This window comes from Cicer arietinum, chromosome 2 (genome assembly GCF_000331145.2).
Source record: "Cicer arietinum cultivar CDC Frontier isolate Library 1 chromosome 2, Cicar.CDCFrontier_v2.0, whole genome shotgun sequence".
Lineage (NCBI taxonomy): Eukaryota > Viridiplantae > Streptophyta > Magnoliopsida > Fabales > Fabaceae > Cicer > Cicer arietinum.
The window spans coordinates 46,140,714-46,152,929 of NC_021161.2; the positions used below are offsets into that span (position 1 = coordinate 46,140,714).

Genomic DNA, 12,216 nt, shown 5'->3' on the forward strand with positions numbered 1-12,216 from the left:
CTCATTGTTGGTCATCCATCAGACGAAAGGAGAATGGGAAACGCGAGATTCTAAATTGATTCCGTATCACACCCATATCAAAGAATTGACAGAACACTTTGAGAAGATTACTTTTCACCATATCCCTCGAGAAGAAAACCAGTTAGCTGACGCCTTGGCCACTTTGTCGTCAATGTTCAAAATAACCACTAATCAAGACGTGCCGGTCATAAAAATTCAACAAAGAGATAAACCTGCATATTGCTTATCAATAGAAGAAGAGTTGGATGGCAAGCCGTGGTTTTATGACATCAAATCATATGTTAAGAATAAGGAATATCCATTGGGTATTTCAGAGAACGACAAAAGGGTTTTAAGGAGACTGTCAATGAATTTCTTCTTGAATAGTGATGTGCTTTATAAGAGAAATCATGATATGGTTCTCCTCAGATGTGTGAATAAAGCAGAAGCTGAGAAAATTATCCAAGAGGTTCACGAAGGTTCTTTCAGAACTCATGAAAATGGGCACACAATGGCAAGAAAAATCTTAAGGGCTGGCTATTATTGGTTGACCATGGAATCCGACTGCTTTAGTCACGTAAAGAAATTTCATAAATGTCAAATCTATGCTGATAAAATACATGTACCACCCACATCTTTGAATGTTTTAACATCACCTTGGCCATTTTCAATGTGGGGAATGGATGTTATTGGACTCATCGAGCCTAAAGCTTCAAGTGGACACCGGTTTATCCTAGTAGCTATTGATTATTTCACAAAATGGGTTGAAGCCGCTTCTTATGCCAATGTGACGAGAAATGTGGTTGTCAGATTCATCAAAAGAGAATTGATTTGTCGATATGGATTGCCAAATAAGATAATCACTGATAACGCGACTAATCTGAATAACAAAATGATGAAAGAGTTGTGTGATAATTTCAAAATTCAGCACCATAATTCTTCTCCATATCGTCCGAAAATGAATGGGGCTGTAGAAGCAGCAAATAAGAATATCAAGAAGATCATACAGAAGATGGTGGAAACATATAAGGATTGACATGAAATGCTTCCCTTTGCATTACATGGTTATAGAACCTATGTTCGTACCTCAACAGGGGCAACTCCTTTCTCATTGGTGTATGGAATGAAAGCGGTACTTCCCATCGAAGTTGAAATTCCCTCGATCAAAGTCCTAATGGAAACAAAACTAGAAGAGGCGGAGTGGGTTCAATCACGATATGACCAATTGAATCTCATAGAAGAAAAAAGAATGATAACTTTGTGTCATGGTCAACTATATCAGAAAAGACTCAAAAAAGCTTACGAGAAAAAAGTTCGTCCTCGAGATGCAGTCAAGAAAAATTATGCTTAAAAAAAAATAATAGAAAATTGGGCTCGCTAGGTTGAAAATCTGAAAAGGCAACCTAGGCAAAAATTAGAGCTAAATAAAAAGCAATTTATCTTTATTGCATGCATCTTACATTTTTTTCAAATAGTCACACATCATTCATGCATCTTCACTCATATTTTACATATACTTAACAACTCCTTATATCATGCATAATGAGTTAATCATGCATATCTTATGTATATATTTTATTTATATTCAACAACTTTTGTATCACCTTATTCATTTTACGTTTGCATTACCACATGCATGCTTCCTTTTAAAAATAAAAATAGAACAAATTTATCTCATTTACATTCTAAATTTTAAACTCTTTGGTTTAATCATCATTTTATTTTATGTCGATCTACGCATCGGGTAATCAATCCGAAGACGATCATCACTTTATTCATCACTTTATTTTACGTCGGTTTACGCATTGGTATCACTTTATTCATCACTTTATTTTACGTCGATCTACGCATCGGTAATCAATCCGAAGACGGTCATCACTTTATGTCAATCTATGCATCGGGTAAGCAACCCGAAGACGATCAACGCATCGGTAACCAATCCGAAGACAATCATTTTATTTTATGTCGATCTACGCATCGGGTAATCAATCCGAAGACGATCTTTATTTTATGTCGATCTACGCATCGGGTAATCAATCCGAAGACGATCTTTATTTTATGTCGATCTACGCATCGAGTAATCAATCCGAAGACGATCATCACTTTATTCATGTCGATCTACGCATCGGTAATCAATCCGAAGACGGTCATCACTTTATGTCGATCTATGCATCGGGTAAGCAACCCGAAGACGATCAACGCATCGGTAACCAATCCGAAGACGATCATTTTATTTTATGTCGATCTACGCATCGGGTAATCAATCCGAAGACGATCTTTATTTTATGTCGATCTACGCATCGGGTAATCAATCCGAAGACGATCTTTATTTTATGTCGATCTACGCATCGGGTAATCAATCCGAAGACGATCTTTATTTTATGTCGATCTACGCATCGGGTAATCAATCCGAAGACGATCTTTATTTTATGTCGATCTACGCATCGGGTAATCAATCCGAAGACGATCTTTATTTTATGTCGATCTACGCATCGGGTAATCAATCCGAAGACGATCTTTATTTTATGTCGATCTACGCATCGGGTAATCAATCCGAAGACGATCTTTATTTTATGTCGATCTACGCATCGGGTAATCAATCCGAAGACGATCTTTATTTTATGTCGATCTACGCATCGGGTAATCAATCCGAAGACGATCTTTATTTTATGTCGATCTACGCATCGGGTAATCAATCCGAAGACGATCTTTATTTTATGTCGATCTACGCATCGGGTAATCAATCCGAAGACGATCTTTATTTTATGTCGATCTACGCATCGGGTAATCAATCCGAAGACGATCTTTATTTTATGTCGATCTACGCATCGGGTAATCAATCCGAAGACGATCTTTATTTTATGTCGATCTACGCATCGGGTAATCAATCCGAAGACGATCTTTATTTTATGTCGATCTACGCATCGGGTAATCAATCCGAAGACGATCTTTATTTTATGTCGATCTACGCATCGGGTAATCAATCCGATTTTTTTACAATTCAAATTATTTTTTATTTTCTCCTACATTCGAAATTACTTTTTTACAAAATTTAGGTCTTTATATTTAATTATTTTTTACCACGTAAAAGATAATTAAATAGGGGCAACTGTAGTATCTGCTTGACTTTGTGCAAGAGCTTTTGCAAACCCTCCTTTATATTATTTGCATTCCCAGCATCCTGTCATAACCTTGCTTTATATTATTTGTATTTACAACATTTCCAAGTACAAACATATTAGAAACCAGTTAATTGATTGAGATATACTAATAAAGGTATTACTTGTATAACCTTCCTTTATAACCTCTACACTCAAAATATGTATTTTACAACAAACGCTACAAAATCTAGAACCTGATTTTATCTAATAAACAGAAGAATTCACCTCTTTAATTTATTTTTAGTCTATAAATAGAGTTTGAAGTTTTGAAACTGAAAAAAAAAAAAAAAAAACACAAAACACAGGTTCAGAATTTTGAAATAGAGAAAAAGAATTCGAAATTTAAAAACAGGGAGTAGATTTTCTTTTTGGGAGATAAATTTGAAAAAAAAAATACACTGATTGAATTTTGCCACTATTCAAACATACAGAAACAAAGGAACAAATAGAAGGATTAAAGAGGTATTTTCGTTTATTCATTTTTTCATTTTTCTAATCAATCTGTTGAGTTTGAGTTATGAATAAAAGATGAAAATTGTTTATTATTATTGATCTGAGTATAAAAAATGTTAGAGATAATAGGATTAAAAAACTCAACCCTTGAACGCCGTTGTCGTCGCCAGAATGCCGACCGTGTTTCCTGGTCACTCCGTTCGTCTGACTCCCCTTCTTCCTCGACGACCTAATCCAGCGGCCTCATTCCAACACCGTTCTTATTCACGGTCTTGATGATGAAGTTCGCGTGGAAACATGGCTCTGTTTTTCTCTTTTGAAACTTTTGATCTCCGACCCTCATTCCCCTAGCTGCCGCTCTGGTTTTTGCCTATGCCTTGTTTCAATTTAGGGTTTGTTTTACAAATCAGTTTTCTGAAGGTATTGGGCCATGGTTATTTGCAGCCCATTTACGTTTTTTATGGTCTAACTTTTTTTTTAGTTTGATCATTGCCTTTTATTTTAAAAATATACATGCTTGAATATTTAATCAATTATAAAAAATAATTATTATATTTTTATCTCTTTTTATTTTTTTATTTAGATATGACGTTTTTTTTTTTGGAGATATTAATATAAGTTGTATTTTTTTTTTTACTTTGAAATTTAATTTTAAATAATAAAATTTCTTAAGAGTATTAAACTAGATGTGACATCTTTTTTTTACTCCTTGAGTTTTGAGACACGAGTTGTACAATTCGATCGTCTTAAAACTCATATTTTAAAATAATTATTCAAATCAAACAAGTTTTTTTATGTTCGTCAAAATTAACTTTTTTAAGTAACAAAATACAATTTATTTAAAAGCAATCAACGCATTCACATTTTTTACCAAGAACTACGTAGCTTTGATTTCTCCATCGCACTGAGAGATACGTAGGAGCAAGATTACACTCTTGTCAAGCACACTAATAAAAACTTTCTTTTTTTTCACTTTTTTTTAACACACTTTAATCTCTAAAATCACATTTATAAAAAAACAATTTATATTTATATTTAATAATAAAGAAAAATAAATATATTTAAGTTGTATAATTTTGCACAATTAATTAAAGGTAACCGTATTTTAACGGATGTCGTAGGGTGCTAATACCCTCCCTACGCATAATCGACTCCTGAACTCAAAATCTGGTTTCAAAGACCATTTTTTACATTTTTAGGGTTTTCCAATATTTTCCCTATTTTAAAATAAATTTTGGTGGCGACTCCATTGAATTCGATGAAAACTCGAAATTTTAGGACGCGATAAAAAGACTCTCAATGAAAATGAACACACATTTTAAAAATGAAAATAAAAAATGTTTTTATAAACTAAATGGTCCCTAAATTTTTTAAAATATGTATTTTCTCAAAAAAATTAAATTATAAGTTAAGATATATTTTTATTTCCAAACTCAAATTTTGATTTCTGAAATACGGAGCTTTCTTAAGTTCTTTTTGTGTATATATATTATGGTTATGTTTGGTAAAAGTAAACTATAGTCAATCTGATAGGTGAAAAATAGTTAATAATTGATAAATTAGTTGATAATTTATAGTTAATAATTTATAATTGAAAAGTTAATTAATTAAAATAAAATTATTTGATAAATTTAACTTTTGTAATTATAAAATGATATAAAAATATACGGTTATTTATTTTTTTAAATATAAAATTAAACAATTATTTATTTTTTAATAGATTTATTAAATGTCTAAAAAAATTTAAAATAAAAATAGTATTGCATGCGAACATGAATTTTGTATTATGAGATTCTTGCTATGAAAGTTAAATATTTTGGCAAGAAATAAAATAATGAATATCTTATATAGAAGTAATAGCATCGCTCTATAAAAAATAAAAAATAAAAAATAAAAGAAGTAATAGTATCAAGAAAAAGATACGAAAGAGAATATATTAGTGGTAAGTTAGTGATGCAGTTACATTTACATAAAAATAAAAAAAATAAAAAACTATAATTTATAATCTCAAATGCTACTTGAGTAGCATATTAGAATAAACTATAAATCGATAAAAGAAAATTTTATTTATTAAATACGTTTTATTTTATCCAATAAATTTATAAAATAGTTTAATAATTTATAAACTACTTTATCGACGTTACCTCTGCATATGTTTTTAGGAGTAAGAGGTTTAGTTACAAGTATTACATAAATATATAAATATATGATACTGTCGAGGTTGAGAATAGTAAAATAAATTAAACTCTTATAATATCGTAAATTCGAATTTAAATACCTATTGAAAGAGATATTTACATAAATTCAAATATATTGAAAGAGATATTTATCTTTAACATCCAATCCACCGGCACGTGTCAAATAAGATTAAAAGTCTAAAACAATGAACTTTGGAGCATATGACACTAGCTTGTGCGGTCCAATAATATTAATATATTTGAAGGAATTTTTATTTTTGACTCCACCACACTTGTAACGACAAACGTAACATTTAAATATACAAGTTTTGATTTGGATGACTCACTCCAGTAGGAGACAACATGAGTGGCCTTTCAGAATAATCAGAGAAAATGCCACTAATTGCAGTACAGTTTCAAACACGTGATTATATATGTGATTGAACTCAAATCATAATTAATTCATTAATAGTGGACAATACTGACTTTGGAGCATGATTAGGTTTAGAAAATTCAAATAGTTACACTTTGATGTGTTGCGAGATAATTAAAGGTATCACTATCATATGACATAAACTTATGGTCATGCATGGGGTTTTTACTTTTATATATACAAATTACAAAGCAAGTAGCAAATTATCAATAGCCCACGTTGTTGAATAGTCCCTTCAATGTTGGCTAGGGATTCAGACTGCTCATGTTTCAATAAACTCCACCTTGAATGGTTATGAATTCTAATTCGATTTTTTACTTTAAAAAAAATTAAATTTGTATTAAGATCTTATTCATTTAATCTAAATCGAACGCCTCTTAATATAAAAACTTCATAAAGGCAAATTTTCCCAAGCGTAGGAAATCTGATTTCATTGACTAGAGGTGAGAGAGAGGTTCATAAATCCAAGACCAACAATTTTCTAAAAAAATTATGTTCAAGTGAATAGAATTTGTGAAATCTAAAATAAATAAAAAATATAAAGTTTACCTTGCCGTGCCAACACATACACATACAATCAATTTATTACAGTTGATTTGATTTACATCACTCATTGGTTAAAATATATTTTTGTAAATTTGTTCGTTGAATTGAAAAATTATATTATATAAGTTATTTATATAATTTTTACATTAATTTAAAATTATTTGATACATTATTGAGGTACATTAAAATTAATGTCATATAATAAAAGTGTTTAAAATATTAATTTTGGTATATCGATTAAAATGTCAAATGGAGATTCATATAAAAATTTATATGACATTTTATCTTTTAATCTACCAGTCAAATATGTAAATTGTATATCAAATAAAATGTTATTAAATAATATCACATTGATGTAATATTACATCAGTATAATTTAATCTCTTTTTATATATAAATATTTTCTTATAAATAGAGTCACTTTGATTTAATTCTTTCTAAAAAAAAGATTTCTTTCAATTTACCCTTACAGTTTTAAAACATGTTTAATTTGTCATTCGTCATAATTTTTTATTGCAGTATAAGACATAAGTTGACGACGTGACTTTCATGACCAATCTAATTTTGTGTAGACTCATCATTCCCCATTACTAATTAAAATTACACTTTAATCAGTTATTAAAATAAAAAATGTAATATTATGTTAAAAAAGATTAATAATAACTTCATTGATCGACAGGAATTGTATTTTCTTTTATATAAAAATAAGAATGGTAACAATAATAACGTTAAGGGGGCAATTACACTAACTTCTTCTAAGATTTACTTAAAAAACACAAATACCTCATCTAGTTTTAAAGTAAACATAAATCTCTCTGAAATTTTTCTCAAAGTGACAAACAATTTCTTCTTCCTTTAACACTATTAATCCATCATTAATGTCTTCACTTTAACCAATAATAACATTTTGTTTCTAGTAAATTATATATTAGTCAATGCAATTGTTGAAAAATTTCAGCTTACTGCTTATCATGAGAGTGACCATGGAATTGTTAACATTTTGAAAATGAAAGTCATGTAAGAATAAAAATAATAAAACTCATAAGTTTTTCCAGTTTTGTTAACTTCCATCAATTCAATAGTTTTCTCGATATGATCACACGTAAACAAAGGAAAGATGACAAAACATAAATAGAAATCTCTTGTTAATAACTAAGAGTTACATATGGTGAATTATTGGTAAAAGTGAATATGTTAACTGTACATTAACGGTGTTAAAAAAGAAAAATATATTTGTCACTTTAAGAGAAATTTAATGTTGATGTTTACTTTAAAACTAGAGAGAGTGTTTATGTTTTTTAAATACATCTAAATAGAGGTTAGTGTAATTTTTCTTAACATTAAATATTATAAAAATATTAAAGATTACAAAAGTAGAGTTTTTTTTGTCATTTATATTAGAAGGGGAAAGACTTATAGTTAAAATCTTACAACTATTGCCCCTGAAGTCACGGTGCATGCATGATGCATCCCCACAATCATTGGGAAGTGATGACAATAATTAGGACCACTCAAATTTAGCCATTACAAACCAATAAGGAATAGGAAATTAAACATCATTTTCCAAGTTCCAACAATTCATTTTCATAATGCATTAGCATATATCCAATATTTGTATCCTCACTTTATGGCTTAATTGATGTGCAATTTGTACAAAACAAGTACCTATTTAACAACAACATTTAAAATAATATAATCTCAACTAGAGGGGTGATATATACAACATGTGATAATTAATTATTAATTTATACAATTTAAGCAATCCCCTATTCATCCATAACCAATCATCTTGGAGATTTTAAAGATTCAACTTGAGATTTTCCACATGTTCCCTTCAATCTAATGAAGAGCCTGTATTCATCAAAGGTCATAGGAGGGTAGAGTGAAGGTCTATCTGGCTTTACTAATTCTTTTGCTGGCTCTATTAATATGTCACTTTTAGGGTTGTAGAAGAAGGCTAAGGAAACTCTCTCTTTATGTGAATTTACTAGTACTCTATGCTCCACACTCTTGTAGGTTGCATTGCTTAGTACCTTATCAAAAACAAAACAAACAAATTATTACTAGCTAGTAAATTAATATCTCCATCACATAATAATCGATCTAGTTTTTCATTAATAAAAATGCATAAATAAAAGATAAATAGTGTATTTTTACTAAATTATTTATATATGTTTGTTGCATAATGCATATAATATCAATTAAATGATACAATTAAAAAATATAATAAAATAGTATCTTAAAAATTCAAATTGTCAATTATTTTGCAAAGAGATTGATTATTGGACAACAATGATATTTAAAAAAAAAATCACTCATTCAACACATTTTTCTTTTCTCCATTTTTTTTCTGTTACATTGTCAATATATCCCACATATATTATATTACATCAATCTCCCTATTTATATCACTCTCAAAATATTTAAGAGGTATTTAGGTGTCTACCAAACATTTTTTATTACTGGATAATTGATTATTTCTACCACGACTGCGTTAGATGAAATATGAAAGTAGGTCGACTAAATAATTTAAAGCACACTCCAATAAGTGTGGTCCTATAGTTAAATATAGATGGGATCTATGTGTAAAACTAGAGTAAGATTAATCCATTAAATTCTGGTATTATACAATTATATATATATATATAATTTCATATTTATACATAATAAAATATTAAATTAATTTAAATGTCTTATTTTAAATTTAAAATTAAAATATTATGATTGTATATGAATTTATAATAATATTTACGGTCTCTCTTATAAATAAATAAAACTGTCATGCCACGAACAAACTAACCGAGTGGCCAGAAACTAAATGTTTATCAACTTTATATGTTTGCGTGCTGATTCTGCAATATAGTGAAAAAAATAAAACATTTTTATGATAAAAGGTCTCTTTCAATCAAACTATTAAACCTATGTATATCGATATTTCTATGTGAATATACCTATTGCACCTTTTTTCCACTTTGTTTAATTTGAAGTACAAAAAGACAATGTAGTAAAATATGTGTATTCTACTTTATTTTTCTCATTAAGAATTAACAAATAATTTTATTTATTTAATAGCATTTTATATTAAATAAATATTTTTCAAAATTAATAATTACATTAAAATTTATTATACATTTAATAAATTTTAATATTAATTTATTATCATTTCATATGTCGTCTTAAATTTAAAAAATTCTTATAGCCACAATCATGCGGTCATGACATTAATGATCATTCAATCAAACAATAATCAATGTCTCAAATACGTGAATAAATAATCTCCTATTTAAGATAAATCTAAATTCAAGTAGATTTAATTTGATTCATTAAAAAAAAAGTCTTTTTTTATGTAGAAAAAACTCTCTTTAATATATATCTATCAATTTTTTATTTACAAGAACCAAAATAGATATCTAGATTCTTTAAGAAACCAAGCTCCTATAGACATTACCAATATCTACTTTTTAAATCCTAGTACACTATGTCTTTGAACTTTTCTGATTACAGTTACAAACTAAAAAAATAATACAAGAAGTATCTCGTCCCCCAACAAATAAATAAATAAAAAACAAAGATCAAGATGTATCTTTCAAAAGAACACAACCATCCAAATAATATATGACGAAGAATAAAATAATATAAATATAAATAAAAACACCAACTTCACGTGTCACCATTTGACAGATTCATGCATATGAATTGTAAATTTCTAGTCAAACAATATTGTCTATAAGGATAAACAAGAAAGAATATAGCTATCCATTGGTCATTGGTTTTTAGTTGTCGTTTATAAAGTTATTTAGATTTATTAAGAAAATCAATAAATTTTATTAGTTTTAATAAAATTATATTTCTCTTCAATATATAGTCAAAGATATTATGAAAAAATAATCATTAATGTGGTATAAAATTTTGAAAATAAGATAATTATTTTTTTATGAAAAAGAACACAAAAAAAAGTAAAATTTACCTGAATTTGATCACCAATATTGACAATAAAAGCATTGGAAAGAGGTTTGACAGTAATCCAATTGTCACCTTTGCGAACTTGAAGACCATGTACATGATCATCTGAAAGCAAAATAGTGATTCCACCTGGATCTGAGTGTGATGATAAACCAAGAGTCAAATCTGGTTGTGGACATTTTGGATAATAATTCACCCTTATGCAAGCACCTATGTCTTCACCTCCAAAAGCACTTTCAAAACATTCTTCTTTCTTTCCCATATTCATCAAACACTTCCCTACATTTATTTTTTTTATCCTAATTATCTTGTACACAAAAGGACTAAGGCACATAATAATGTGTCTAAATAATACACTACACATTAATTATAAAAAAATAAATTATTTGCAAAAATAAAGAAAATTCAATTTCTATTTTAAATTTTGATGTCTCTTACACTTACTTACCAACAAAAAAATATATCGTGTTTTTACATTTTTAGGGATCAAAGTTTGAAAATTAACCTAATCACTAATTTACTAATATTTATTAACAAAAAGGACTTATTCTATTGTGACTGTTTAGCTCATCTGACAGAGATCAATCTTTATATCAAACCAACTATTAATCTCTTACTTAACGGATTGCAAACATGGTAGATAGATGATATAAATTCATCACATCATACATATATATTGTAACAGTTGGTTATTTGAACACATGATTTCTGACACAATATACAATTGAGTGTAGACATCGGTCCTAAGGTGAAAAAACAATATAAAATTTAAAAATCGTATAAACATATAGTATTTGTATAGTAATGATACGTAATAAATTGATAATCAATAAATATTATTTAAATATATATATATATATATATACTAAACCTGCAAGAGGGAGGAAGGGAAGGCCATTTGTTGTAGTCCTTCAAAGACAAAGGAAGATAATGAAGATAATAGTAATCACTCAAATCAAGAATAGCACCTTTCTTAACACCAAGTCTACTACCATACCCTTCATAAGTTTTTGGTGAGTTTGCATATTGTTGTTTAACTTCCATAGGCAAGTGAAAGAATTGGCGCCAAGTTTCCTTAGCCAAGTCCATCAAATCATGGCTAACACCATGATTAACAATTTGAAAAAATCCCCAATCTTTGCAAGCCTTAGAGATTTGGTTAAAGGTTGAGACTTTTTCATTTGGGTCATTACTATATATACCTCTAAGGTCAATAATTGGTATATTAATGTTTGTTGTTTCAATATTAGAGTTTATGGATGGACGGTCACTAAGAGGTTTGATGTAACTTTTAGGGATTGAATCTTTGCAATTTTCAGATAAAGTTTGAACTCGAATTATTGGTTCGGGCCAATCTTGTGGAGTGCTCATTTTTTAAGCAAGTTTATAAATTTCTAATTAAGGTATACTCTTCATCTTATATTTGTGTGTGTGAATAAATATTAATGATTTTATTGTAATAGTTTGAGGTACGTGTGTCTTA

General features: G+C 28.5%; 1 pseudogene; it reads right to left on the minus strand.

Moving 5' to 3' along the window:
* Positions 1-8,329: 8,329 nt before the first annotated feature.
* On the minus strand, positions 8,330-12,210 carry LOC101489251 (jasmonate-induced oxygenase 1-like; annotated as a pseudogene).
* Positions 12,211-12,216: the final 6 nt, after the last annotated feature.